Source organism: Vicugna pacos, chromosome 3 (genome assembly GCF_048564905.1).
Source record: "Vicugna pacos chromosome 3, VicPac4, whole genome shotgun sequence".
NCBI classification, from domain to species: domain Eukaryota; kingdom Metazoa; phylum Chordata; class Mammalia; order Artiodactyla; family Camelidae; genus Vicugna; species Vicugna pacos.
In genome coordinates this window covers 47,746,173-47,773,939 of record NC_132989.1, presented here as the reverse complement: position 1 = coordinate 47,773,939, position 27,767 = coordinate 47,746,173, and the positions used below count along the sequence as shown (strand labels likewise).

The 27,767-nt window shown below is 35.6% G+C and overlaps 1 long non-coding RNA gene across 4 annotated transcripts in view; it reads left to right on the top strand.

Annotated features, from left to right (window-relative positions):
* LOC116278188 (uncharacterized) overlaps positions 1-22,316 on the top strand; it is a 372,724-nt gene extending 350,408 nt beyond the window's left edge. For 2 of the 4 annotated variants that reach the window (XR_012071259.1, XR_012071261.1), the window contains one exon: positions 20,632-21,223. This is a non-coding gene — a long non-coding RNA (uncharacterized lncRNA). Of the gene's footprint in view, positions 1-20,631; positions 21,224-22,092 lie in introns of those variants that run through there. The other 2 variants (XR_012071260.1, XR_012071262.1) reach the window with 2 other exon arrangements.
* Positions 22,317-27,767: the final 5,451 nt, after the last annotated feature.

The window sequence follows — 27,767 nt, the reverse complement described above, 5'->3', positions numbered from 1 at the left end:
AACTTAAGTGTCTCTTCTTGGCCTCCAAAATGTTCCGTTTACATTGAGAGTAAACTCAGCATCAGTACACCGTCTGATATTTGCTTATTGACTTTGAAGCTTACACATTCTACACAGACACAGTGGTCAGTGGGATCAATCCAACTGATGGATTATGAATTTGGTTTTTGAATGTTGGCTCTAATTTACATTGTCCTGGACAAAGTTATATTATTGGTAGCTCCAGTGTTCCAGTGTCCCATTTGCCCCCTTGTACACTCACAAGTCTAATTGATCCTGTACTGTAGGCTGTCTATACTACCCAAGCTCTTCTACAATAGCCCAGAGAATCATATGTATATTGTTTAAGAGCATGTACTTCTCAGCTAAACATAACTGAGTTCAAATCCCAGCTAAGCCATGTTGTGTGACATTCAGTAAGTCAGTTAACATATGCGTGCCTCAGTATCTCAGCTGTCCAAAAGGAATAATTATGTCTCAGAGGGTTGAGATGCAGATCACATGAGCTACTATCTGTGAAGCACTGAACATAATGCTTGGTACATAATAAATACCTGAGGAATGGTAACAACTTTTATTACAGTTTGTACTAAGCAGGCCAGTGCCACTAACGAGACTTTGATTTTTTACACTCCCTTTAACTTTCATGCTAGCCTAAGTTTTATGCTACTTTCCCCAAAATTCTGTTCTCTGTTGACAGAAAAAAAAAGAAATCATTCCCAGTGATCGAAGAATATGCCAAAGTGTTATTGTGGGCAGTTTAGCAGTTGGATCAAAATCCTTAAATATGTACATAGCTTTGGATCCAGCAAATTCATTGTTAGGAAACAAGGATGGAGGTCTCTAAAGATCTTATGTAGGAATGTTTATTTAAGCATGTTTATAATAGTAAACCTTTGGAAAACAACTAAATGTCCAACAATATGCACTACCTTAAATAAATATGAAACACACAATGACATAATCTGCAGCCATTAAAATGATATAGAGGAGAATGTTAAGTGACCTGGAAAGATGATTAATAAATAGATAACAAAATGGGACACACCATGATCCCAATTTTGTAAAAGAAAATGATAAGATGTACACAAATATATTTAACAAAGACAGGCTTTGTTAAATCTGGTTGAAGGATTTTGGGAAATCCTGAAAGTAAAATGAGCATTTATTAATATTTACCCCAAAATAGTGAATTTTTTAAACATGCAAGTTCTCCAGAAACCCCTGCCAGGTGTGAACCTAGAAGAGAGATTTTCAGGCCACTGAAAGAAGGATACTGTTTTGTTTCCCAAACTATATTATCCCAAACCTTCAGCAGCAGTTCTGGATCTAGCTCATTACTAATAAAGGTAGATGAATTCTATTGTCACATTCTGTTGTCACTCTGTATAAAATAGACTTTCTTGGCAAAGTTAACAAATGCTTTTCTCTCATGAAAATATCTTTTATATACTTAACACATTTGTTCTAACTACTATCATAAACTTATTTAAATGTAGGCATTCCTATTTTATTATTTAATCTAAGTTTAATGTTACCATAAATGGAATATTTGAAACACATGATGAAGCGAGTTATAAGTTATATATGTGGTCATAATAGTTTCTCATTTTGGAGGATTTCATGTAATATCAAACACTGTCTTTGCTTGGGGCATCTTGAAACATAAGTTTGCTGACAAAATCCTATTTCATCAGGGACGTGACCAGCAATTCCAGGTGTCACTTCTTTACCAGTGATCCCATCTCACTTTTCCTCTTCACTGGACTCTCTCAAATTTAGGCACAGAGCAGTGGGGGAAAGTAGGCTTTCCAAAGGCTTTGGAGGTCATAACCACTCAAAAAAGTCATGGTATCTCATATGTACACACATGTACACACTCAAGTGTACACACCTTAAATAAGTGTATGAATAGTCAACAAGGTTTAGAATTCTCCACAGTGTTAACTCCTTCAATGCTACATTTGAAATGAACTTTAAATCAAAGTTTTTGAAATTTATTTCTTATTCTTTTATTTCTTATTTTCTTATACTAGCTCTGCTTTGTTAATGTGCTAAATATTTGCTTAGCTTACCCATTGCATAAATCCATCACAAAGCAGACTGAGTTATAAATTAATAATGAGTGCATAATCATAATTATTGAAGGCTAGGTATTTGGGGAATGGTAAGAGGAGAAATCTCCCTATCTCATGACATACTGTTCAGGCTGTCATTTATCTCAATGTTCAAATATGAAATGGACTGTACATGCAAAAATGCTACACAAAAAGGAAAGAATTAAAGCCATGTCCTCCCCTTCTTTGCCAAAGTCAGAATTCACTGGCCACTGGAAGGACTGTCACTTCTATGTCAATCAGCAAAAGGGTTCCTTAGGGCTCCACACTTATCTACTACCTCAAACCTGGAGGCTCTTAGATCACCCTGCTTTTGTCATCTTTTGGTAATTCTACTGAGGAGTAATATAATGTGAATTTATTCTTCAGAGCCCATCTGCCTCGACTTGAATCCTAGCCCCACAACTTAGTGACTGTAGGACTTCTCTGTGCCTCAACTTCCTCATCTGTAACACAGAACTAATAGCACTTACTTTGTAGGTTATTGTGAGGATACAAAACACTTAGAGCATTGTCTGAAAGATAGCAATGGGTAACTATTGGAGTGAGCAAAAGGGAGAGTGGTAAGCATTTAGGCCATTAAAATAGGCAGGTGCCAGATCACTTAGGGCTTTGAAGGTGCTACTATGAAGTCTGAATTTTTTTCTAAGTGTGATGTGAATCCGTTGCAGGTTAAAATAGATCATGTATGCAAGATATCTAGTATAATGCCTAACATACTAAATGTATATGGCCTTAATTACATGCTTAACACTCAATATATGGAGATTTATATATTTATCTGACACCAAACAGTCTGGCCAGAAGATTATTACTGCAGATCATTTGAGACCTGAAACCTCGATCCCAAGACAAAGTTAGCTGGTGGGCTTTGAGCCACAAAATGCACAACTAGAATGACTGATTGTTTTTCTAACAGCCGTAAGACATGGAGTAGTCATTTATCTGAAGATTCAGAGGTTGGGTTCAGGAAACCTACCTATTTATGTAAGGTTTTTGTCAATCCTAGTACAAGCAGAAGTAAATTCCATAATGTGAACGTCTATTCCCTCAATATGAACAGCTCCACAGGATCAAAGAAAAAGTGTTCTCTCTATTTAATTCTTTAGCACAGAGTGCCTTGGGAATAGACCGGTGTTAGTGCTTCTGCAAAGTTAAACTGCATTCCCATTTAAAAAAAATGTGCCTTATTAAAAAGCAAAAGAATGGCTATTTAGAGTTATGCCAGCTACTGATGAGAAAGAAATTGTGAGCCCAAGGCAGTCTGAACCTGCTGCACACCAAGTCTCAACAGAAGCAGGCTGTTGTCAAAGAGCCACAGGGTTCCGAGGCTGGCGCTGCCCCACACATGAGAGGAGTGGTCACCAAGCTGGGGACTGGGGGATAGAACATGCCACATGCATAGTAGACCCAGCTCCTTGTTCCTTTCAAAATCAAACTTGTGAATTTGAGAAAGAAAAGGTAGCTCTGAATTGCAGTACTCAAAAAAAGTATACATAAAATATCTTAATATAAAAATTGTATGGAGTCTAACCAGAATATACAGTAGAATTTAAGAGCATGTCATTCCAGAGACAAAAGAGTTTGGCCTTGGGAACAATCTGACAAGTAAAACTTAGCACTTTGTATTAATATATGAACCAGGATTCTGGATCATCAACAGCTAACAATGTCTAAATACAATGGATTCTTGTTAAGCTAAAGAGTGAACTTCAGTGTCACAGAAATGTAAACATTAAAGATATTCAAAAGACAAACATAGACGTAGTATTATACAGACAACAAGATAATGGAGATATTATATTTATTGGTATGGCATGCATCATATTTTAAGTATAAAACAAGTTTTAGATTAGCATGTATTTTTATACCTATTTCATCTAGATTGGGATGGAGGAAAGTCTGGAAGAATACAGCTTAAATTAGTAACTACTCTTATCTCCTAGAAATGACATATATGATTTTTTTCATTTTTTATTACATGTGATTTTTATAATGATAGTATGCATACGTATTTATACTATATAGCTAAAACCACAAACTTTACATAACATAATAGATGAGGACTGGCCTAAACCATCCAAGAATTTTGGAAACTTAAGTTCCCAGAACAAACAAACAGGTTCACAATAGATTGAAATGCCTAATTGTTACAGCATAAAATATCTTAAGAATCCATTAAAGGCTATGTTGAATGCAGATTCCTCTGTTTCTTATTCCTGTGACTTGAGCCTAGCACTGAATTAGAGATGACTTGCTCTGGGGAGGGTAGCAGCCGGCTGGCTGGACAGCATGCTCTTCTGACCATCTTGAGGGAAATGCTGTTGCTGACAATGCGGGGAAAAACACGCAGTGTAAGCCCAGGCAAAGATCTGGATCAAGGCCAGCACGTTCTTCTTCCCCTGATATCTGGTGAATGCTAAATTAATACTTGCTGAATGACTGACTATTTAACCAAGATGTAATTGAAGAAACCTTAGACATTGCAACAGATGTACCTCTCCTGCAGTATGCCTTAGAGAGCTTCGTGATTTCACAGGCACCTGCCCATGCCTGACACAATCACATGCTTTGCATCTCCATATAGGCTTGACTCGCAGTGGTTCGAGTCAGTCTGGTACCAACGAGACACTGTAGAACCCTACATCAGAGTATTGCTTACATACACAAGCTGTGTTAATCCAAAATTCATGTGCATATTGTTCAAACACAGTCATTTCTCCACAAAACAGAATTCTGTTGCCGCACAGTGAGAGTCGTCCTTTAGGATTTCCAGAAAGACACTGTAAACATGTAGCAGTGTAACGGCATTACGGTGTACCTCTTAGAAACACCAACTTTGCTTTTCACTTATATAAATTTCCTGCCTTTTAAATATAAAAAATACAAAATTAAAATGCTTTCTAAACAATAAAGCAAGCAATATAGAAGGGTATAAAGAAAAGATTAAAATGTTCCCTCACTTACCCAGGACTGCCACTACCCCGCTAGAGGCCTCTGCGTGAATTTAAAATAGGAACTCTTTTCTTGAGGTATAAAATAAGCATTTAAATTAGTGCTTTCTTGCACAGCCCTAACAGTTCACATTTTTCAGTGATGCCTGAGAGTGGTTTGAACCGGAAGCATCCATTTCAACACCTCCGTGTCAGTGAGGACGTGTTTTATGCGCTTTCTTGAGTATGTATATGAACAAACCTACCGGGCTCACTCGCCTCCACTGCCCCAGCACTCAGCCAAAAGGCCCAGAATCACCAGACATTGAATCCTACACAGATGCTCACACTGTCTCCTATAAGTTAAATTATGTGAACAGTGTGGCTAATGGCCTCATAGATACGACTCCCTTTGCAACTACACAACTTGAACAAATGCATGTGTTGACACAGGACCATTCCATCCTCTTGTTCCCCCAAACCTGTTCACCAAGGATAACAGCACTCTACATGTGGGAAGTCATTTTTAATTACGAAATTAATGAGACAACACATTAGAGACTCTCTTTTGTATATGATCTCTTTGAAAGTTTAAATGCCACAGTGCAGTTTCAAGTGGCAGGTGCTAATACAGCTTGTACTTTCCCTACCTGTACTTGAAAACTCTCTTGCAAACTCAAGGGAAACTTTTCCATTCTATATTCAAATGGCAATAGGGAGATTTTGTAATACATGTCTGTATCAAATTTGGTGTGAAAATGTGTTTTATGGCAGTTGTGAAAACTCACATTTGAGGCATCTTTCTAAATAGGACCATGTGGAGCACATTTTATACCCACCAGGTTCTTATACTTGATCTCTCTAAATGACAGCATATGGATTTCAGACCAAATTAAATAAAATGCTTAGGGTCTTCTTTCCATGCATTCTAAGATGCTGTTTTCAATAGGAATACCAAGAGCTTAATATTGCATTTCTGTCTGAATAAAATGAACTCTGTATGAATAAAACAGATAATAAACGTTTTTCTACTACTTATTTCACTAAAACATCAGAATTAGTTTCAGATATGTTTTACAAATGTAAAGAATCACTGAAATAAGTTCTTTAGAATTCACCTCTATATATATATTAAGTATGAGATCCAAGAATTTTGTTTCCGTTTTGTTGTTCTCTTGAAATATCCTGATTATCATCAACAGAAAACGTTGGGTTAAAACTCTTTGCAACAATATAATAAAGAGAAACCCATGTAACTAATCTAAAAGAAAACTGAATTTTTTTTTCTAGCTACTTGTTCAGGACAGGATTGATCTTACATCAAAATTTGAAGTTCTTTTTTCCCCAGGCCTCCTCACTAACTCCTCATACCATTCTTTCCATGATTTTCCTTCTCTCCCCTCCAGTCCCTATAACCCTCTGCTCACCCCTCCTTTGTCAGACATCACTCCCTCCTTACTTCCTGAGGGCCCTGATTTATGCCAGCTAATTTGATAAACTAATTCAGATTGAGGCAACTCTAATAAGCTAAAATATGTTACTGTTCCAACACATTTAATTACATTTATCAATGGCCAAAATTGTTTATCACCCAAAAAAGGCAGGGGAGTAATGGTAGGAATTTGGAGTCTTCCAAAAATCTCAGACGAGAATGACATAAGGGTGAAGACTCTTCAGCAGTGTTCAGTTTACACTATGCAGACAAATAAGCAATTTACTCCATCTGCATGTAGACATCTGTATTTCTGACTCAAGAAAGGCACTGCTACTTAAAACTCACAGCTAGTGATTGAAGTTGTGAGTTTTAAGACCAAAAGAGAGGTTGGAGGACTTCTTACACATTAGGAATTGGTCCTGCAGACATAGCTAGTGAAGGAAGGCTGATTTTCAAAGGTGGCATTCTGCACAATTTTGGCTAATAATTGAAATAGATTGGACTCTTCTTCTGACTCTAATCCTAAATTCATAGAAATTTGGCAACTCCAGTCTGAGTGCTGGAAAAGCAATTTATCAAACTATGGACGCCCCAGTGGCCTGGAAGCAAGAATGTTTCTCCCAAAGCCTTAAATTTACATCTAGGCACTTCACTCAGTACCACTTGTTAAATAGAAATGGTGGAAATACCAGTTTCTCTTGGAATCTTAATATCAGTACTTCTGATTTTACTTCAATTGTTGTCCAAAACTTTGATTACCAACCCTTAGAGCTCAGTAATAGCAGGTAAGGTTGAAACTGAAAAATTCAAATTATAGACTCTGTATATCTAGATTCTTAGGAAACAAATTATTCTCTATTTACCTTTATATTTATAGCTAAAAACTAAGTTCTGATCCCTGCATTATCTAGTCAATGCATAGAGTAGAATTCAAGGAAGCAAAATCCAGCTGTTAAATAATTAAAAAGGAAATCCAATATTTATTTCAGGTTTTAAAAGGGTGATCCAATTTTTAGCTTAGGAAAACATTTTGTCAAGTATCTTTTTCCAAAGCCCATTTCTTTTGTAAATCACAGCCACCTCAGAACCCATCACCCTACAAACCTCCAGGGTTTTTCTACACACCCTTTGTTCTGCTCTCTCACAATCCCCCTCTCCTTCTCTCCATCGTATCACCTTCATCTCCCAGCTTAGTGCACCAACTTCCATACCACACCTCTGCTCCGGTTTCAAGCTATCCCTTCCCCTATTTGTGCATCAGAAATTATTCAGAAATAAAGATGGCAGAGGGTGTGTAACTCACTGGCTAAAAAAGGAGAAAAAAATATGTATGTCCCTTTCTTCTATTCTTAAAATGTACAAACTCAGTGCAATCAAAGAAACACAGTTTTTCAGGGCAGAAACTCAAATCAAACTTGCTCATTATGTATCAGCCATTTGCTTCTAAATAAGTCATCATTATTGTATTACTATTTCCACTCACATGGCAATTTTCTCTTTTCAGAGTACTTTCTTATCTATCAGTCAGTAATACTGTGGAGAGGGAAAGCAGACGTTGTCATCTGTGAGAGACTAGGCAACACTTCACAGAGAGGTCCTATGACATTTAAGCAGACACAGACATTACCGTGGACTGATACTCTGCCCTTTCAGCTGGACTCTTATGTAGAAGTTTTGTTATTTTCCCTATGAGGCTAATGATACCCTACCCATCATCAAGAAGAGTTCATAAAAGGAGAGAGCAAAGAGGTACCAAAGTCCATTCTGATCAAAAACATAGCTGTTCCTACTAGAAATAACACAACTAAGAAATTCTATTAATATAAATCGTGCACTGAGAATGAACATTAAGCCAATAAATAAGCAAATCCTGAGAATGTTTTTAATACAGCAGGACCAAATTGTGCGTGAAGTACCAAAGATGATCATCAGTGCCAGAACTACCCAGGAAGGAAAACAAGGGCGAGACTACAGGAAAGACAGTGTTTGACTAAGTCGCACATGGCTGGAGGTTTTCCACCAATCCTTAATGGGGAAAGCATAGACCATTCTATCAGAACTTGAGAGTATATTAATTTTATAAGCAAGTAACTCTACAGGTAAATAGGATTACTCTGTTGTTTTTGTTCTACACTGAGTTCAGCCACGCTATTTAATGCTTCTCTTATCATCATAAAGCCCTGAACTAATGAATCCTTTAAATTGTGTTTACAGTATAATATCTAAACTAGGTAGACTCTTCCTATTATCCATTTTTTAATTTATAATGAACAAGCCAAAAAAGTATCAGCCCTTAGAGGATATTGTTTCCATGATTTTTACCCCTGTCTGAGTTTGCTGTATGTGGAAGAGCAGTGATTAGAAAACGAATTCATTCAGCAAACACTTAATGAAAGTGCCAGGCTTTATGCTATATGCTGGAGATACAGACGTGAGCCTTTGCAGAGCTCACTGATTTTAGAGACAGACATGTCTACGGATAGCATGTGGTACAAAGTTCTAAATGCGATTACCGAGCTATAAAGGTAAAGTCATGGATAGATAGAGTGGAGGGTGGCAAAAAGAGATGGGAAGTTAGTACAAAAGTCTACATAAAGAACCAATATCCCCTGTTTTATTTTATCCATAGCATTTAGCACCGGTTTAAAGTATTTTCTTTATTTTTAAGGATTATGTTTCATCTGTTTGTCACCCCTGTATTTTAAGGTCCATGAGTTAGAGATCTTTTCCTCTGCATGGTGTCATAAGTGTCTAAAACAGTCCCTGACACACTGTGCTATGTGTTGAATTGTGTCACCCCACCAAAAAAATATACATGTTCTAACCCCCAATACCTCATAATATGATCTTATTTGGAAAAAGGGTCTTTACAGAGGTAATCAAGTTAAAATGATGTCAATAAGGTGAGCCTAATGATAATCCAATTATCTAATCTAATCTGACTAGTGTCCTTGCAAAGAGCAGAAATTTGGATACAGCAATAGACAGGAGGAATGATATAAGGAGACACAGGGAGAAGACAGCCATCACAGGTCTCAGAAGGAATTAGCTCTGCTGACACCTTGATTTCAGACGTCTAGACTCCAGAACAGTGAAACAATAAGTTTCTGTTGTGTAAACCACCCAGTTTGTGGTACCTTGTTATGGCAGCTCTAGCAAGCTAATATAGAGCTCAAGCTGTGTTTGTGAAACAAAGGAAGGAATGAGATGAACTAAATTAGAGGAAGGAGAGAAAATGGTAGAGACCAAAGATAGTTCTGACTGGACATTGTGATGAACTGGGTCTGGGTAGTTAGGGCGAATGAGGAATCTAGTACAACTTAATACTAATTACTATAGAAATGAATAAAAGTAGAGAAGAGAAATGAGTTTTGATTGTCCACGTGCATGTTTGTTTATGCTTGTAGGAGGTAGAGAAGGTCAATGCAAGAGAGTTTAGCTGTAGATAAACATCCACAATATCCATGTGAACATTTCCGGCAAGCAATGGGGACTACGGATCTGGAACCAGGAGGGTGGGAAATGTACACATGGAAGTCCTCCAGAGAATCGTAAATGGTGTTTGACATCGTAAGTACGAAGAGGGCTACTAAGGAGGGCACCCAAGCTGTGAACAGAAGTTGACCAAAGGTGGGTCCGTCTAAGGGGAAATTAGCATTTATGTATAAGGTAATGGGAGCAAGATTAACCAAAAAACAGTAGGAAAAGGAGGAAAAATCAGAGAAAATGATTCTGTAAGATTCAAATGAAGAGAGATTTTCAAGAGGTTAGGATTTTCAATTGTATCAAACCCTGAAGCTGGATTATAAAGGATTGGGAGTGAAAATATCCCTTTAGATTAGACTATGTGTAGAGTGTTTGAGTCAGAAGCCAGCATGAAGATAAACAAGGAGTGAAGGGTTTTGAGAAAAGAGAAACTGCATTTCTAAAATTAAGTCATTTGAGTTCCAAATACATTGACTGATAATGCCCAGAGTCAATCTGACAAAGAACCTAAAATCATACAAGCAACACTTAGCTATTGCAGAGTCTAATCTAGGGGATCCCCCAGAATTTATGAACAATTTCAAAATGCTTAAAACATACTTGCTCAAGAAAATGCTGCATCAATTTTAATCCAATATAGGAAAATGGTTTTGTTAATGGAATTGGAAATTGGATTTTCAGTAGAATATATATTTTACTAATTTTTAAATAAGAAATTTTATTTCCTAAGACATAGAGTCTAATCTACCCGCAGAGTCTTTAAAATGTGAGGTTTTTGAGCAGGACATTGGAGAGAGAGAATTTAAAAGATCCATGATTGTAAAAGAGTTTACAGAATTTTTGACTGACTTCAAAACAAATTATCTCTAATAGTTTCCAATAATAATATTAGATAGGATAGTCCATGAAGGCAGAAACTTCATCTGCTTCACATATCATTCACATCATTATATTCCCATAACTTGACAAAGAACCAGGTTCAAAATGGGTACAAAGTAAATATATGGTTAATATTGATAGTACTTAACCCAGCTACAGTGTTCATTCATATACACTTTCTGTTGGGCCTAACTGTATCTGAACTCTTTTGTTTAGGAAAGAGTGAGACAAAGAACTTCATATGTACTATATTAAAATTAATGTGTGTCCAGGCTTATCTACTAAAACATCAGAAAGTATAAATGAGTATTTGTAGAAATTTTATTGGCATCACATTCCAGATAAAGTTTGCTAAAGCAGAACAATGTGAATCTAATTCAATTTTTAAACTTCAAGTTTCAAATAAACAGCATTAAATGTTACTGCAACAATATCATTCTCAGCACAGTATGACTTCTTACAGCATTGCAGAGAAAGATAACCAAATTTGGGGGCAAAGTAGGTTTGTTTTTATGTTAAACTTCATAAAGAATCATTTCACTCAATACACTTAAGGTGAAGTTGGTCATTTCAACTACCAGCTTTTTCCTTCAGCTCCAAACTTAGCAGAAAAACTTTAACTTTCAGCACATTTGATAAGTAGATGTCATTTTTAAAAAGAATGATTGCACAGAGATAATCTTCAACATATGAATATGAAACAAAATGATAAAGACAGATTTAAATTTGTGAAAATGTTCAAATTGCATCCTGTACACCTCTGAAGTCTCTTCAAAATTGCAGGCTAGGAAAACATGTTCACTAACAGTTACGAACCTGGGTAAAAACTTTAGGTACAGGGACAAAAACATTACTATAATCTTTACATTATTTCAATCGCTCACTATATATAGGCAGAAATATACCAGGACAGCCAGAAATATTTATAAAAAGGGATATGTTCCAATTTAATGCTCCAGATAGATTCTGGAAATTGTTAAACTCTTTTTAATGCTTTATTTTAAATAAACTAATAAGACTACTTCATTGAAATAAAAACAATGCAAAACTCTTATTCTGTATGAAAAAAATTGGGGGAAATATATTACAAATTGGTCAAGCTTTTTTACCCCTTTATTAAGCTTTCTTTAAATTGAGAAGTATGAATACTTCTCCTTTATCCACACCTTCACACTGACTCATACTTGTCTTTTCTCCGGCATAAACTAGTATTACAACCTTTTCATGAATGGATACATTAATAATAATATGGCCATTTATATTCAGACTCCAGCAAACCTCACCTTGAGGGACCCTTTGTCTCATTGACTTGATTCATTATTAGGCTAACTAACAGGATTCCAGTTTCTCAGTATCAGTGTCCTATTTAGTTCTAATTTGTAACATCATAACCTTTGCTTAACCTCTCATTCAGGGAAGTCTTACAGTTCCTTTTCTAGACTGAAAAATTGCATAAATATTTAAATGTTAATTCAAAGAGAGTAAGAATGATGTCAAAAATGTCCCTTAGAGCCAAACTTTCTGTGGATTTGAAGTAGAAGCTTTATGATATGACCTAAAAATCCAAAAAGTATCAATTTTTCCCCTCTGGCTCAAATGCTCTTTGTTCATGAAAGATTTTTAAAATACCTGGAAGGTCTGAGGTCATTCTCCCTATAGTCTTTTTATTTTAAAGACAAATGGGAACTTGTCAAACAGCTCAGAAAATTCTGCAAATAATTATGGAAATGCCAGTCAAGAAAGCTGTATTTCCTTACTTCTAAAAATGTGGCTTTGATAAGTCAAAAAACTTTTCAACCTGCTTATCTTGTACATTACACCCACAAAATCCCTGAACTAATCATAGCATATGAAGCCATGTTGTCAAAAATAGAAAAAACTTTATAAAGGTATATAAACTTGAGATTAAATTAATTTCAGCAGTCATTCAATGTAGTAATTTAAATACAGAATTTAAGATAAATGATTCCATTATTAGGTAGATATCTTACTTTAGAAGAATAGTATGAGAATTCTTGACAAGCCAAGAGATCAGATTTAAAAATACTATATGCAGGAGTTTTAGATTTGCAAGATTGCATACTCAAAAATAAACTGACATTCCACCTGAAAATTTATTCCAATAAAAATAATATTGAGCTAACCAATTTTCACCTTTTATTCTACTATTTCCTAGAGTAAAAGCCTTTTGATTCAAAATATAGAGAGGTAATTACTGCTCTGTCTTCATTCTTGAAGGGTTATTTCTCTTCATGTTTCCTTTATGGTCCTGGATTCTAGCTGAGCTAATTAGGATTTGCAGGTTTGAGGACTTTGGGTTCTATACCATATGTTCACTCTGTAATCCATGTTGGTTGGCATTCAGAGTGCCCTGTTAATGTGTCACTCAGAAAGATGAATGACAAATAGCATCAATTCCCAAAGTAAAACATTACAACAGTGAATGACACAAGATATCACATGAATTCACTCTAAACTGCATATCATAAACCCTATACACAGACCAAAGCATATCTTCCCAAATATTTATGGTGACTGACACCTCTCAAGAAAAGCCTCCAAGTGTACAACTAAGAGGAGAGAAAAAATTCAAAGACCATGTTGCTCAGGAAAATATCTTAATTCTGGAATATGAACTGATAAGAAAATAAGATAGCATCATATTGTATAGGATAATTGCAAAAGAACCATGAAACTTCCCTGAGGCTTTCATCAACTGGAACTTCAAAGCTTAAAGGGAAGTTAGCTCAGAGTGGCTGATTAATACTCTTTAAATCAGATGGCTTAGAAAAAACTGGAACTAAACAATACAGCTAATATAACACAATCATCTAAAGTAACAGTGGCAGTTACAGAGCAGGTATGTGAGAAAGACAAACGCTGTATCTTTAATGCAGTATTGTGTATGCCCTTGGGCAGGACCTATTTTATAAATGAAGGAATGGAGGCTCAAACATGTTCAAGAACACAGAGCTATTAATTGCTAAACCAGTCCCAGTTCTTTTGATAGTAAGTCTATCTTTATTCCCACCTGACCACTTATACTCACTAAGTTCCATGAATTCAAAAACTTTCAAAAGTATTTTGGAGACTGCCATAGAATTACTAATTTTTTTTTTGCCAGGCACATTAAAACAAAAACAAAAAGCCCTTCTAACAATAATTATCAGTTTCACAAAAGAAACAGTATTTTATTCTTTAAATTGAAAAACAATTATTATTGAGAAAAGTTTAGTATTTCCTTTTTTTTTTTTTTCATTTCATCACACATGAGTGAGAAATCAGCATCAGAATGGAATAGACCATGTTTGGAAACCCCACTTTCTGCCATAGCTACCTCCCAGTCTCAGCCCAGGATATGTCCTAGAATTTTATTGCAGTTGAATCACCTGGAAATAAATTTTGAACCCTCCCCAGAAGATGTAGCACGTATCTTTGCTACTAAGGCATGTTTAGCATTTAGATGTTTTAATTGGAATGTATCTAAAATTTTCAATACACATATTTAACATCATTATTTCTTTTTCTCCACAAAAGCTGTATTTGATTCAGCAATGCATCTTACAATCATTGTTATCATAGTCTTGCACCAAATACTCTATGTTTTGAATGAACTGATACAAATTCAGACAAAAAATATAACATGTAATAGACAATTCCCAATCTCCAATATCCGGTGACAGAAAAGAGCAGGCACTCAAGTGAAATGAACAGACAGATTTCTGTGCTCTCAAGATACCTTTGCAGGATTCTAATTTCGTAACCAACATCGTCTAAAAAATTGAAGGGTAACCAAAAGTAGTTGGAGTTGAGGTTTCATTTATTTGTTTTTGCCTGTATGTAACTCTTTTATCTAGGATATCGGGAAGTGATGTGTTCTCGGTAATCAAATATTCAGGTTAATAGATTATTACCCTACTTAACTCCATGCATATATCACTGATTATGACAAATTGACCCACAGTAAAATATACTTAGTGCAGACATTATGCTGATGTTAAGTATTTTCTTTGATGACTCCAAATGTACTTTAAAGTCTCATGTTCATCGTTCTGAAAAATCAAGTGCTGTGGTAGAGATGAGCCAGATAATAGAACTCTTTGCTTAACAGGACATCAAATAAACTATATTTTTTCACATTTCATGCTTTTTAATAAGTTAATCCAAAATAACATTGTAATTATAAAAGTATCATTGTCTCAAAAATGAATTTTCTTCCCATGTTGCTTTCTTCTCTACTTGTTTTGCAGAGACATGATGATATACTTTTCTCCTATTTTTTCACTAAATACTGCATCATAAGTATTTTCCATGTTTGGTGGCAAAATGTTGATAATAATGAACTTTAAATGATTGAATAATATTCTTTCAGGCTGATTTACCATAAGTTAGTTAAGTTTTTCTTAATTGTTAGCCATTTTAGTAGTGCTGAGATAAACATCTTACTTTGCTATATATTTCTTCAAAGCACTTACCACTACCTGAAAATTATTGTTTGCCTAATAAATTATTTTTGTCTTTCCTATTAGAGTTTCCATGAGAGCAGGAACTCAGTGTATCATATCACTGAATACCCAGATCTTAGCACAACACCAGGACACATGATATGAGCCCTTAAACATTTTGTGTCTACGTGGATGAACGAGTTATCATGCATATTTTCATTTGCTCAGGAATAGTTCCCCAAAATATGACTTTGGGCCTTGCTGGGTTTTGCCTCTAATTGCATGAGTGCATTCAAGATACAAAGTCCACATAGGAAGATAGAAAGCCTGAGTGATTCTTACAAAAATGTTTGGAAAACTCAAAGTTGGTAATGAAAGTAGCATGAGAAAGAGACAGAAAGAGTGAGAATGATCAAACAGTATCAGACATTCAAAGAAAGCTGAAGAGCTGGGGGAAGCAATAGTGAACAAAATTTAGGGGAACCACGAGGATCATAGAATGGGAATTATCACTGAAAATGGGGTATTTAAAGTGTAATTTCTATTTAGAATTGAAAAGTCTAGGGGAGAAAGTGGAGGGCCAAAATCAAGAATACAAAATTATCAGTAAATTAGCTTCAGTGAACGCCCAAACCAAGCTAATTATCAGAATCTCCTAGAAACAATTTTTTTTCTTTTTAATAAAAATTTCCCAGTGTCAGCACTGGAAATTCTAATTCAGCATATCTGGGTTTTGACCTGGTATTTGTATTTTAAAAGTTTCCCTGGATATGAATTAAATTCTGTATTATTTATTATAGAACATGAAGAATGTATAATAAAAAAATTAATGCTAGTATGCTTATGGTTTAGTCATAGTGTACTTAGATTCTGTATATTTTTATAAATGTTAGAGAATTCTTTAAAAATATTATATCTACTTCTATATCTAACTGTCTGAATTACTCCTATATCTTTTATTCAAACTGTATGTCAATTCTTAGTGACCAAATAAAGGGACACTTCCATAGAACAATTTCAGTTAGTCTCTTCTTCAGCATGTGTTTTTCTGAGCTCTAAGTTGAACGTAATCAAGTGTATTTTATTCAACTGACAGAAGAGCTATGATGTTATCATAGCCCATCATCAAATTTTTATAGACTTCTTACTTTATACGATTAACTTCTATTAAAGTCAATGGGAATCTTAACAATGATGCCTTGGAAAAATCTGTAAACATTAATACAAAGTGCCTGTTAGTCAGACTGCCCCAGTATTTGTTTATTTTTATTTTGTTGCATCTTCAAATTTAAATCATCCAAATTACTTGCCTTGAATTATGATTTCTTGCCCAGTTCAAAAATTGTTGTTAGTCACAAATTGCTTTTTATTTATCTTCTTTCAAACATCTAACTGACGGGAATGTGACAGTCTAGCAGCACTGAAATCTCTGAGAAAGGTGGCTCTCACATGATTGCAGTCCTGTTTTGTAGATCTATACATTTGACTTTGTCCTAAGTATGCAAACCCCTAACCTCTTAGAACCTATAGTTTTTAAAAAGGAGAATCAAGCTTACATAGGAATTGTTTTGGAATGATGCTAGAGTATATACTGAAGGTTTAGGTACATTTCAGGAAACGTATAAATCCCGTGCTTTAAACTATCCTTAGTCATCATCAGTCTCAGAAGGAATTTTAGCTGTCTCTTTCATAAAGACTTTAACTGTCATTAGATGAGTAAAAAAGTATATTTACTACTACAGAGAATAAACAATATAAGAATTTATAAGGAGACTTTCTCTCAAAGCCAGAAAATTTTTCTTTTATTTCTTTTTAAATTTCTTATTAGCAGAGTGACCATAAGAAGGGGACTTTATATCTCTGAGTCTCAGGTACTTAATATGTAAAATGGGTGTAATTTCATCTGCCCTGCCTAGGCTATGTCAATATAATGAAGATCAAATGAACCAACATGAATGGAAGCATAATAAAAATGGAAAGAGTTACACAAATTTAAGAAATTGTCATTGTTATATTCTCTGAAGGCAATAAAAATGTGTGGAGTTTTATTGGATTTTTTTTCAATACATTTTCACAGAAGATTTGATAGTGGAGACTTTCTGTAAGAGATTCTAAAATAAATTAAGACTGGGAATGAAAGTGTTTCCATTAAACACGTGTAGTTCATTAAGTTATTCCACATGGCACCCAAATCATTAGTTTCTTAAATGTAGCAAGAAAGATTGTGAACCACTGATGACAGACGTTAAATATACTACAGAGACAGGGTTACTTTCGATGGAGTAAGTGTTCAGCTAACTCTTACTATGACTGCAGAACAGTTCTACTTGTTTGTTTTTTTACCAAGATTCCTCATTCAGTTCTGAAATCTTGAAGAGTTTCCTTACAACCAAAGGTTGATTTTTTTTTTTTTAATAGAAACACATGGTGCAAATTGACTGTTAAACATTCACATCTAGTTCATTTAGCACGGAGTACTGAATCACTGTTTTGGCAATAATGAATTTGCTTTCCAGATTAAATCAAACTAATTATATTTGGTTACTTGACTGTGAAGTCATGTGATACCACTTTTAATTTGTTTATGCCATATTACTCATTGGTTAAGATCTACACATACGTCGTTCAGTGGAGAAGGTCGCTCCATTATACACACATTAACATACTGATGATTCAAAAATGTTGCTACTGATGGTCTTATTCCCTCCTGTGAGCAAGGTTTGAAATGCTTATACCAGTGATGCCTCTTAACTGCATAATTCAAATATTACCATGTGCAAAATTGCAGCAATTTGTATGCTATAAACTTCAGTTAAACTTTGTCAATGCTGTTTTCAATTCATCTAGAAAAAAAGAGAAAGAGGAGAAAAGTGAATTTATCATAGCTAATATATACACCATGAACATCTGCTCATAATAAGCTAGTCAAAATTAGTTTAAGTCTATCAGGCACAAGGAGAATATAAATGGCCCAAGACAAGGTATCCAGGCTGATGAAGAGACTGTTATAAGAATATCACTGAGGTTCTTTTTTTTTTTTAATTATCTGCCAGCCATAGTCCATCCTCTCCTCTCTTAAATCTTGGTTTAGACTGTCATAGTGACCTCTCAAATGCCTCTCCACTTCTTAGGCTGGCTCCTGGACCCAGGCAAGAACTGTTGCATGGATTTTTTTTTTCAGTACTCTTCTCTCATTTACTTTCTTTCTCAATTTGACTTTTTCTCCTTTCTAACCTAATCCTATAATTTTCCTGAACTTTATCACAGGATGTTTCCCACCAGTCCATCAATTTTAACAAAGAGGTACGGCTGCCCTGTTAGAAAGTGACAGGTTCTCATAATCTGAGTGGATGGCTTTAGCAAAGCAAATCGACTTGTGAACTTCTTCTTTTTATAGCTCTTCTACCACTCTCCCATGACTTCTAAAGTCTACTTGAAAGTAAAATAGAGGACTTTCAGATTAGCCCCATGAGATTTCACCCTGGCAATGCCACTTATTAAATATTGTGAACTTGGATAAGTTACTTTCCTTTTCCTAATCTTGTTTTAGTCATCCATAGAATAGGGATAAGTAATATCCACTTCGTGAGATAGTGGTGTGGGCTTAAAGTAATCATGTATGTAAAAACTTAGCATAGTACATGACACATAATATGTACTCTTTAGGTTGTTGTTTTTTTAATTTGAAGTTAACATTCCTCTTTCACATAATCAGATTGTTCCAGTTCTTTCCAATTAAGAATTTTGAAATATTCCTTATAATTTATCTCACATTTTTTATTTCAAAAATTACTTCAGAAATATGAGTCAGCCTCTGCTGCATAACAAATCACCCTAAAATTTAGTTGCTTAAAACACTGATGAATAATTATTTCTCTGTATTTCCCATAACTCTGTGGACTGACCAGGCTCATCTTCTGATCTAGCCTCAATAGCATAGGATGATCTCACCAACATGTTTGGGACCTGAGCTGGGATGGCTGGACAGCTTCCCTAGGACAGCTGGGGGCCTTTCACTCCTCATGGCCTCATCTTCCAGCAGGCCAGCTCAAGTGTCTTCACATGGTAGTAGAAAGATTCCTAAAGGCAAAGGGAGAAAAGCCCCAAAGCTTAAGTCATCTTAGGGTCACATCTTAAAGCACAAGGAAAACACTAAAAAAAAAAAATCCTTGAAGGAATGCTTGAATCCTTAAAATTCAGTTTCTGCTACGTGTTGGCTGAATGATCTGGAGTAAACTATACATCCTCTATACATCAGTTTTCCTTTTCTACAATGTGTGTCAATAGTATTGGCATAGTAACAGAGTTAAATAAGATAACATGTATAATGTGATCAATTCAGCATGTGGCAATTGGTAGAATAAATGTTAGTTTCCTTATACTATCACCTGCACTTTAAGTTTTTTTTGCTGTTACACTGACACAGTCACTACCCCTCCATTATCCCACGTAAAAGCCTAAGATATCACGAAGTTCCTTACTTGAGAATTAAATATTGCTATCATTATGATAGTAGTAGATTAAAATGTGTATCTAGAACCACGAAATCCACATTTCCATACCAAGAACAAGAAATAATATCTATCAGAACTACCTCTAGTTATCAGCCGCCATAAAGCCAGGATCCACAAGTAAAAATTAGATTCAGGGCACAATGAAATAAGTCTAGTTTCTCCAGTACCTTTCAAATACAAACAAATAAAACAAAAAGACTATGACCGAAAAATTGAGAAATGTTTTCTCTATTAGAATTCTTAAAAGAGACATAAAAATCCTTATTTTAGAACATGACAAGATGTGTTTAGAAAAATAAAGAAAATTATTTACAAATGGCATAAGATTATTAGGGTATTTTCTGTTGACCAAGTGCTTCAAGGCTATATAAATTAGTAACAAAGTAAATAAATGTACAAATGAGAAAGGCAAATATTAAGAACATTTAGATAGTCAAAATTCTTTACAATTTCTTTAAAGTACATGCGCTTGTTTGATCCATTATATATCAGTAATGATGCAAACATCCATGTGTTAAACTACTTTATGTCTAAAAACAAGATTGATCTCTTCAGGAGAACACATGTTTTAGCCTCTACTAGGAAGAAAAACCTGCCTTTTCACTTTTTAAACTAAAGATATCTTCCTTCTCTTCCCATCCCTCTTCCCCTGCTTCATTTACCCTCACAGGAGAAAAAACTAGTTTGGCCGGTCCCATCTAGGACACTGTTTCACTGAATATACTATTAGGCAGAAACCCCCAGGCCACCTGAGAGCAGAGTTGATAAACAAAGCCAAGGTTCCCTCAGTGCCATGTCATCTTGTCCTCTTTTCCTTCTCAGATGAAGACTTGGACCCTGGGGAGTTCTCCTTGATGGGGAACTCAGCTGCTGAGAAGTTGCTCAAGGCTTAGGTGAGAAGGAAAAGACTGCTCAGGTCATGACCAGAGAGCTCGGTTTTGGAGCCCCAGACTGCTGGTGAGCTACACATACAACAGCCCATGCTGTCTCATTTGTCATTGTTTTTTGTGTGCAGAGCTGCTTCAAGAACTTCATTTTTCAAAAAGTGATTGGCAAGGCCTTCCTTGGGCATGCTCTCTTCCCTGCCTATAACACAGAGTCCCAGCACAGTCCCTCTAATATTCATCTGTGTGTGTTATAGACAAGATTTTAACACTTCTTTAATTAAAAATAGTGACATAAAATACTACCAGGATATCTAAAGGGCAAATAATTTTCTGTTTCTTCTGGAACTCTACCCCATACCAAAGGAAAAGTGACATCATATAGATGAGAATCAAAAGAACAGACAGAGATAACAATACCTGTCCTACTGAAATACTGGTGTGAAGATAAAAGATGCTTGAGCCAAAGTGTTACATTGCAATCATGGAAATGTAGACAGACACTAAAATCTCAGATTTTCATAAAATTCTATCAGTGTAGCATGTTTAGCCAGAGGACAGAATTTACTGTGGAAGATGCAAAAGAAATACTAACGTACCCTGGAGCACCTGACTGTGGTCCAGGTGCTGCTCTAAGACTTACTTGTTTTGTGCCCTTTACTCCTCAGAAGTCCACGAGGCTTAGAAGAGTTTTTGTGATTAGCCAAGATTAAAAACATAGAAGGTAGTGAAATCAGGATTCAAACCAGGCAGTGGTCCGATTCCAGAGTTTGTACTCTTAACTTCTCCCCAGTGCTGCCTCTGTGAACATATCTTCCAATAGATAGTACTTATTCAAGAACAGAATATGCAAGGACCTGCTATGTGTAAAGCAATCCAGTCGATGCTGCATGAAATACTGTCATTCATAAGTTATGGTGCCTGTTCTCAAAAGAGTTGACAAACCCGTAATGCTCTAAAGCATCACAAATATCTAATATTCAGTGTGTATAAATATATATAGGTGTAATATGAGTAATGATAAAGTAAATTGTACAAGAAATAGAAGAGGGGGAAAGGCTATATTGCATGCTAGGAAGCCCTTGGCTAAATTCTTTTTAGGGATTTCCTTCATTGTGATAAAGAAAATCTTGGATCACAAGTTAGATTTTAGTACTACATGAAAATAAATGACATGATTTTCTCTGTTCCAAGCTGCAGAACTATCAGGAACATGCTTTATCCTGATTGAAGTTAAAAAACCAACTAGTCACTTCAGATTTACATTTCTACATATGATGACCACATGTGTTTTGAAGTATTTATTAATCAAAAGTAAATAAGTGAATAAGATCAAACTCTTCACTAGCTACTTGGCTTTGATAAATTGTCATCACTTACTTCTGTTCTCTATCAATAGATTAGCCACAATGACTTCAATTCAGTGCATAATTATTCCACATCTACTGTGCGCAAGGCATGGTGGTATGTCTGGTGGCATGGCAGTAGGGCACATAGAGGCGAAATGCATCAGTGATTGCCTCAGGGAGATTATACACTAGTTTAGAAGGCTGGTAAGTAAATGGAGTCATTTTAAACATAACCCCCCCCACCAAAAAAAAAAGAAAAATAAACTTCAGATGGTTGGAACACCATCTGCTTGTGCTCCTTTAATCCGGGCTGCAGACTTCAGTAATTGGTATTCATGAGGTCATTCTCAGAGCTCTTTGTCTTCCACAAAGAAAAGCATGACATGAACCTTAATAAGCATGACTCTGGTAATTTGTGTGAAAACTAAGGATACTATTTTATATATAACTTCTAATTTTCATAAGTTTCTTGGGCCAAATGAAGTCTATTATTATTTTTAATGCAATAGCTTTCCAAAAGTTTATTTTTGTTTTTGCTCTGCCCTGGGGATCACAGTCAGCCCTGTGATCACCTCAGTAGTTCTTTCTGCTTCTCAATCATTTCTTCCCATTTGTGGTTGAAATTTCTTAACTTTTAAATTTTCCATGATGTTATGGCTTTCCTTCCTGAATTTGGTCTATCAGGATGTCCAGAGACCTGCATCAAAATAATAACAATAAGCTCTATTAAATAACTTTCTTAAATTATATGGTCTTTCGAAGTTTCTAAGTTTCAGAAATTTCTCTAAGGAATCAGCTCAACAGGCACAACAGGGGAAATTAAACTAGTCTGGGAATATCAGGAAGGCATTTCCATTGGTCTGACAACCAACCATTAAGGAGAGTGAGTTCAGAATTGCAAAAGGCAGGACAAGTGATCACACAGAAGTTATGTGACTAGCGGTTGTCATTCTGAAATGCCTTGTCTTCATACTTCTTTCAAAGGGCTTTTAAAAGGAAAATAAATGTATCAGTAGAACCTAAGACAAGCTTTTCTCTCCTTGCTATGGTGATAACTAGCTCAAAGCAATCATCAACCAATTAATCGATAAGATAAAACGAAGAAATGATCTCTGGTATTCTATGAAGGGAATGTGTATCATACACAAGGGAAAGTATAAGCAAATTTTGCAATTTAATGGACAAGCTACTCAAACTTTTCACTGAAATATATGTTGAGCCCTATTACCTGGGGCACAAAAGGAATGATCTTCTGAGTTTCCTCTCTTGTTTCCTTAGATCCTAAGAGATTGTTTAGATTGGCAAATAGTCTGTAAACAGTTTCATCGCTGTGAACAACCTGTCATTATAATAACTGAAGAAAAATAGTTCAAAATGAACTGATAAGACAAAATTATATATACAAAATAGGCATGTCTAGGTTTTATTTCAGTATAAATCGTATGATTTACTTGAAGTTTTTATAACTCTACAAATTATTTCTTTATCCTTAGCTTAAAAAAAGTAATGAGGCACTTGTTTTGTTAACTAATTGCTTTTGAGCAGATTATTAGCGGAATTTCTACAAGTAGTTTTGGTTTGGGGGGGGGATTTTTTTTTTTTTTTTGCAAGAGGGAGAGAACTCTTTTACATTTCAACCGAATTCTATATAATCTAGCCAGCTGGACTCAGTGGAGTTCTCTGGGCTAGATTTAAAGAAGCTCCCTATAGCTAGGAGTGAAGATCTTTTTTCCTCTAGCTTACAAAACCAGCTAGTCCGCAGTTAACCTCAGACATTTCATAAGGGTCATTATTGACACCCTAAATTTTGTTTGCTTGTTCAGAGACTGTAACATTTCAATACCTTTTCTCTGACTGACATTGCTAATATTTCTGAGAAGTGTGCTTTGAATGTTTTGCAAGTAAAAGACCAGAAAGTAGAATTACATAGCATAAAACTGAAGCTTGTCTTAGGTTCATCTCCAGTTGCAGGAGCTGTTACGTCTTTGACTCAATGAACATAAAGTAGGAGTGGAAAAAAAATACAGAAATACTTTTTGAAACAATGTTATTAAGACAGTAAGAAGAAGAGTAGAAGCAATTTCTGAACATTTCAGAAAATTTGGCCCAAAGGAAGCTAGTCAATATGACTTTTAAGAATCAGATTACCATATTCTTTGGTGAAGATAAGCAGGAGGACAGATGTGCATTTTCCTTAGCCAGTGATGAAACCACTGTTTCTTTTAGTTAGACACACTCTCTACATGCTCTCTGTATTTTATCTCAGGTATATATATATATCTACAAGTAACAAAAGTGTAACTTTAAAAAAAATAGTGTTATAAACTAAAGAAACACTAAACCATGGAAAATCACTGTTTGTTCATGAATATACCTGAATCAGTACAAGCTCTGTAAGGTGAAGCCCGGATGTAACCTACATATCGTTTGGTTGTTCTACTGCCTGACATTTTTCCTCAACCCTTTGTTGTAGAGAAAGACAGCAGCCGACCCATCGCACTGCCTAGGAAGAAAAAATGACACTTGTTTACATTAAAAATTTCACAAAATGCGGTTTACACTAAATAATGTCAAGAAAAGGAATTAGCAAGAGGGAATTTTAAGGTACCCACAGGGCACATTTTACTTAGAAAAGGAGTACCTGAGATCTAGGCCACTAATAATGAAAGTAATTAAAGTAGCACTTAAGTTGCTGAGTATCACAACAAAGTAAAGCTGTAGACAGGTTTAAAGTTTAGAAAGCTTTTGACACCAATTAAGGGCTGACAATTTTCATTGTTGCTGTTTTCTTAATTTTCTTCTTTTCTACTTAATTGAAATAAGCTTTCCTATTTGGTCTTTGTCCTAAGTTTACACTTAATACACTTAAGTCAATCAATCTTCTTAGTCCTTAGACATTTTACCAATTAACTGTGGACCAAAAAGATGCCTAAATGATCTGCTACCCACAATAAATTTCCCAGTCAGAAATTGTCCTTGTGATGTATTTTATGCCAACATATACTTTCTAACATACTAAATAAAACCGTAAGTTTATAAACAGGAGAAATACTTTGCAATTCTATGAGCAGTGAACTGTTTTGCCACAATACAAAGAGAATCCAGTGAAACCGAGAAACTGGCCTCATATATACAGGAGATCTTAAGTACACATGGTGACTAAAGCACAACTTCAAGAAGTCAGAACTGCACTGAGCAGACACTAGGACAGGAGAAACATTTGTTAGGTTTGCTTCTGGAAGAATAAGACAAAATAATCCACTGCTTTTTAGAATAACAAACATTTCCCAACAAATTACCTTCATTCTCTCATTAGCTGTAGATAAACAGGATAAGTGGATCTTCTCACATCTTCTGGACCCCTTAGAATTTACCTGAATCACACCTAGAGGAGGGCTCTCAAGATTTCCCAGCAGCACCACCACCACCCGGGCACACATAAGAAATCCAACTTTGGGGCCCCATCCAGAGCTACTGAATGGGAAATTCTGGGGGTGGGACTCAGAAATCTGCATTTCCACAAGCTCGCCAGTGGTTTCTGATGTTGTTGAAGGTCGAGACCCGCTGAAGAAAGAGTTATTTCCCATTCGAAAGCAAACCCAGATCATAATAATATGACCAGCTGACTCAGGAGCTGAGTTGGGTGAGGCTTGGCTATTCCTCCAATAAAGGTCAGCTGGTAATTACCTTGCCTGCTAATGATTCTATAATATTTCAGTACAAGTGAAGATTCATACTGCACCATTTCATTTGCTTTTGGCCCTAGGTAGCTATTTAGGGTCATGGGTCATTTATGAGCTAAGCGTAACTTAAAACAGCTTAAAGGAAAATAAAAGTTTCAATTCATAATTAGTATTTGGCTCATCTAATATTTTTATATTTTCCTTTTAGGTAAACAGCCTTAAAAATACTGTGTTACTATGTTTAAATCAGTTTGCATACACTGAACATTCTTAATAAGCAACTTATAGAGATTTTTACCCCAAATCAAAGGCCAGATCCAGTATTTCTGGCTTTAAAATTATTCCAGTTAGAATAGGATGATTATTCTTTAGTTTTGTTTTATAGATATCATCCAAATAAAGCAAGAAGCTACATCATGAGCAACATTAAAAAGAGATTTGATGCATGATTCCTGGGTTACTTTCTTCAGAATATTTGCATAATCTTAAAATCGAAGAACTGAGGAAAACACTGTATAAAAGGAGTTGTAGAATACTCAATACATTTACAAGAATGATTTAGAGTCACATGCATCTTCATTATATAAAAAGAATTTGGTTTATAGATATAGTTCATCATAACTGAATATGAATCAATACTGAAGAGGGAAGGATTACCCTAGGGCAGTGGTTTCAAAGCGTCATCCTTGGATCAATAGCATGAGCATTTCCAGGGAAGTTGTTAAAAATGCAAATTCTGCCCCCCAGACCTAGTATATCAGACACTCAGGGGATAGGGCCCAGCACTCAGAGAGGGTTTCAGCAATCCCTCAGGAGACTACATATATTTCTGTCTTCTAGGACAGGAAAGAGCCCTGGAAGGAATAGGGCCTGAAGGAGGTTCAGTAGCACTGAGCTCAAGCGAGTCGAAGAGACAGGGACAAGAAATGAATGTGAAGACTCTTTTGAAACAAAAGTTTCATTTTATTTAATTTGCAGTTGTTCATTTTTGAAGGATTTGTCCGGTGAACAGCAACGATAGAGTTCTTTTTTCAAAGATCACTTTGTTTTATTAGAGGAGGAATGAGCCAGAAGAGAGAGATGAGTAGACGTGAGACAACCAGTTAAAAACTTGCTGCAGTAAAATGAGGGGAACGGGGTGGGTGTTGATATGACGATCAGGGCTGAGCTGGAGTGATGGCAGAGAAGAAAAGTGAGTGTATCTGAAAGTGTACCCCATATTACATCTAATCCTCTTGTCACACTAGAGCATTTCTAGCTACCTCTATTCAAGGGAAATTCAGAGGCTACCATTTTATTTTTCCTGCAACATCATCATCCATTTGGCCTCAGTTTACCACTGCTGACAGCAAGGATGAACATGAAAATATGTGAATACTGCTTTCTCCAGATTCTCAGACCTGAATACAAACAGACCCAACATGGTGAAGGTTAAGCAGTTCTTTAGTTAAAAGTTTAGCTGGTTGCTCCAAAGCCAGAGAGAATCTAGATGAGATATATATATCTATATATATATTTTTTTTCATTTTGCCAATGGAAGAGGACATCACTATGAAGTAATTAGGTTTGTTTGTTTGTTTGTTTGTTTGTTTGTTTGTTTCTTGGAGGTACTGGGGAATGAACCCAGGACCTCATGCCTGCTAAGCAGGCGCAATACCACTGAGCTATACCATCTCCCACCCCATTTCTTCTTTCTTCCTGCAATCTATTCCTTCCCCAATAGTAATTCCATTAATACATATGCTGGTGCTTTAAGCCATAGAAATGCGGCAGACCACCTAATGAGAGTCCAGGACTTTATAGGAGTGATGCCCAGTGGGAAGACCTAATGGTCTTTGTAAGAAAGCTAATTTTTGATGTAGTGTTAAGGGGAGTGCAGGGGTAAATTAGGAGTTTGGAATTAGCATATACAAACTACTATATATACAATAAACAAGGTCCTACTGTATAGCACAGGGAACTATATTCAATAGCTTGTAATAACCTCTAATGAAAAAGAATATGAAATGTATATATATAAATGTATGACTGAATCACTATGC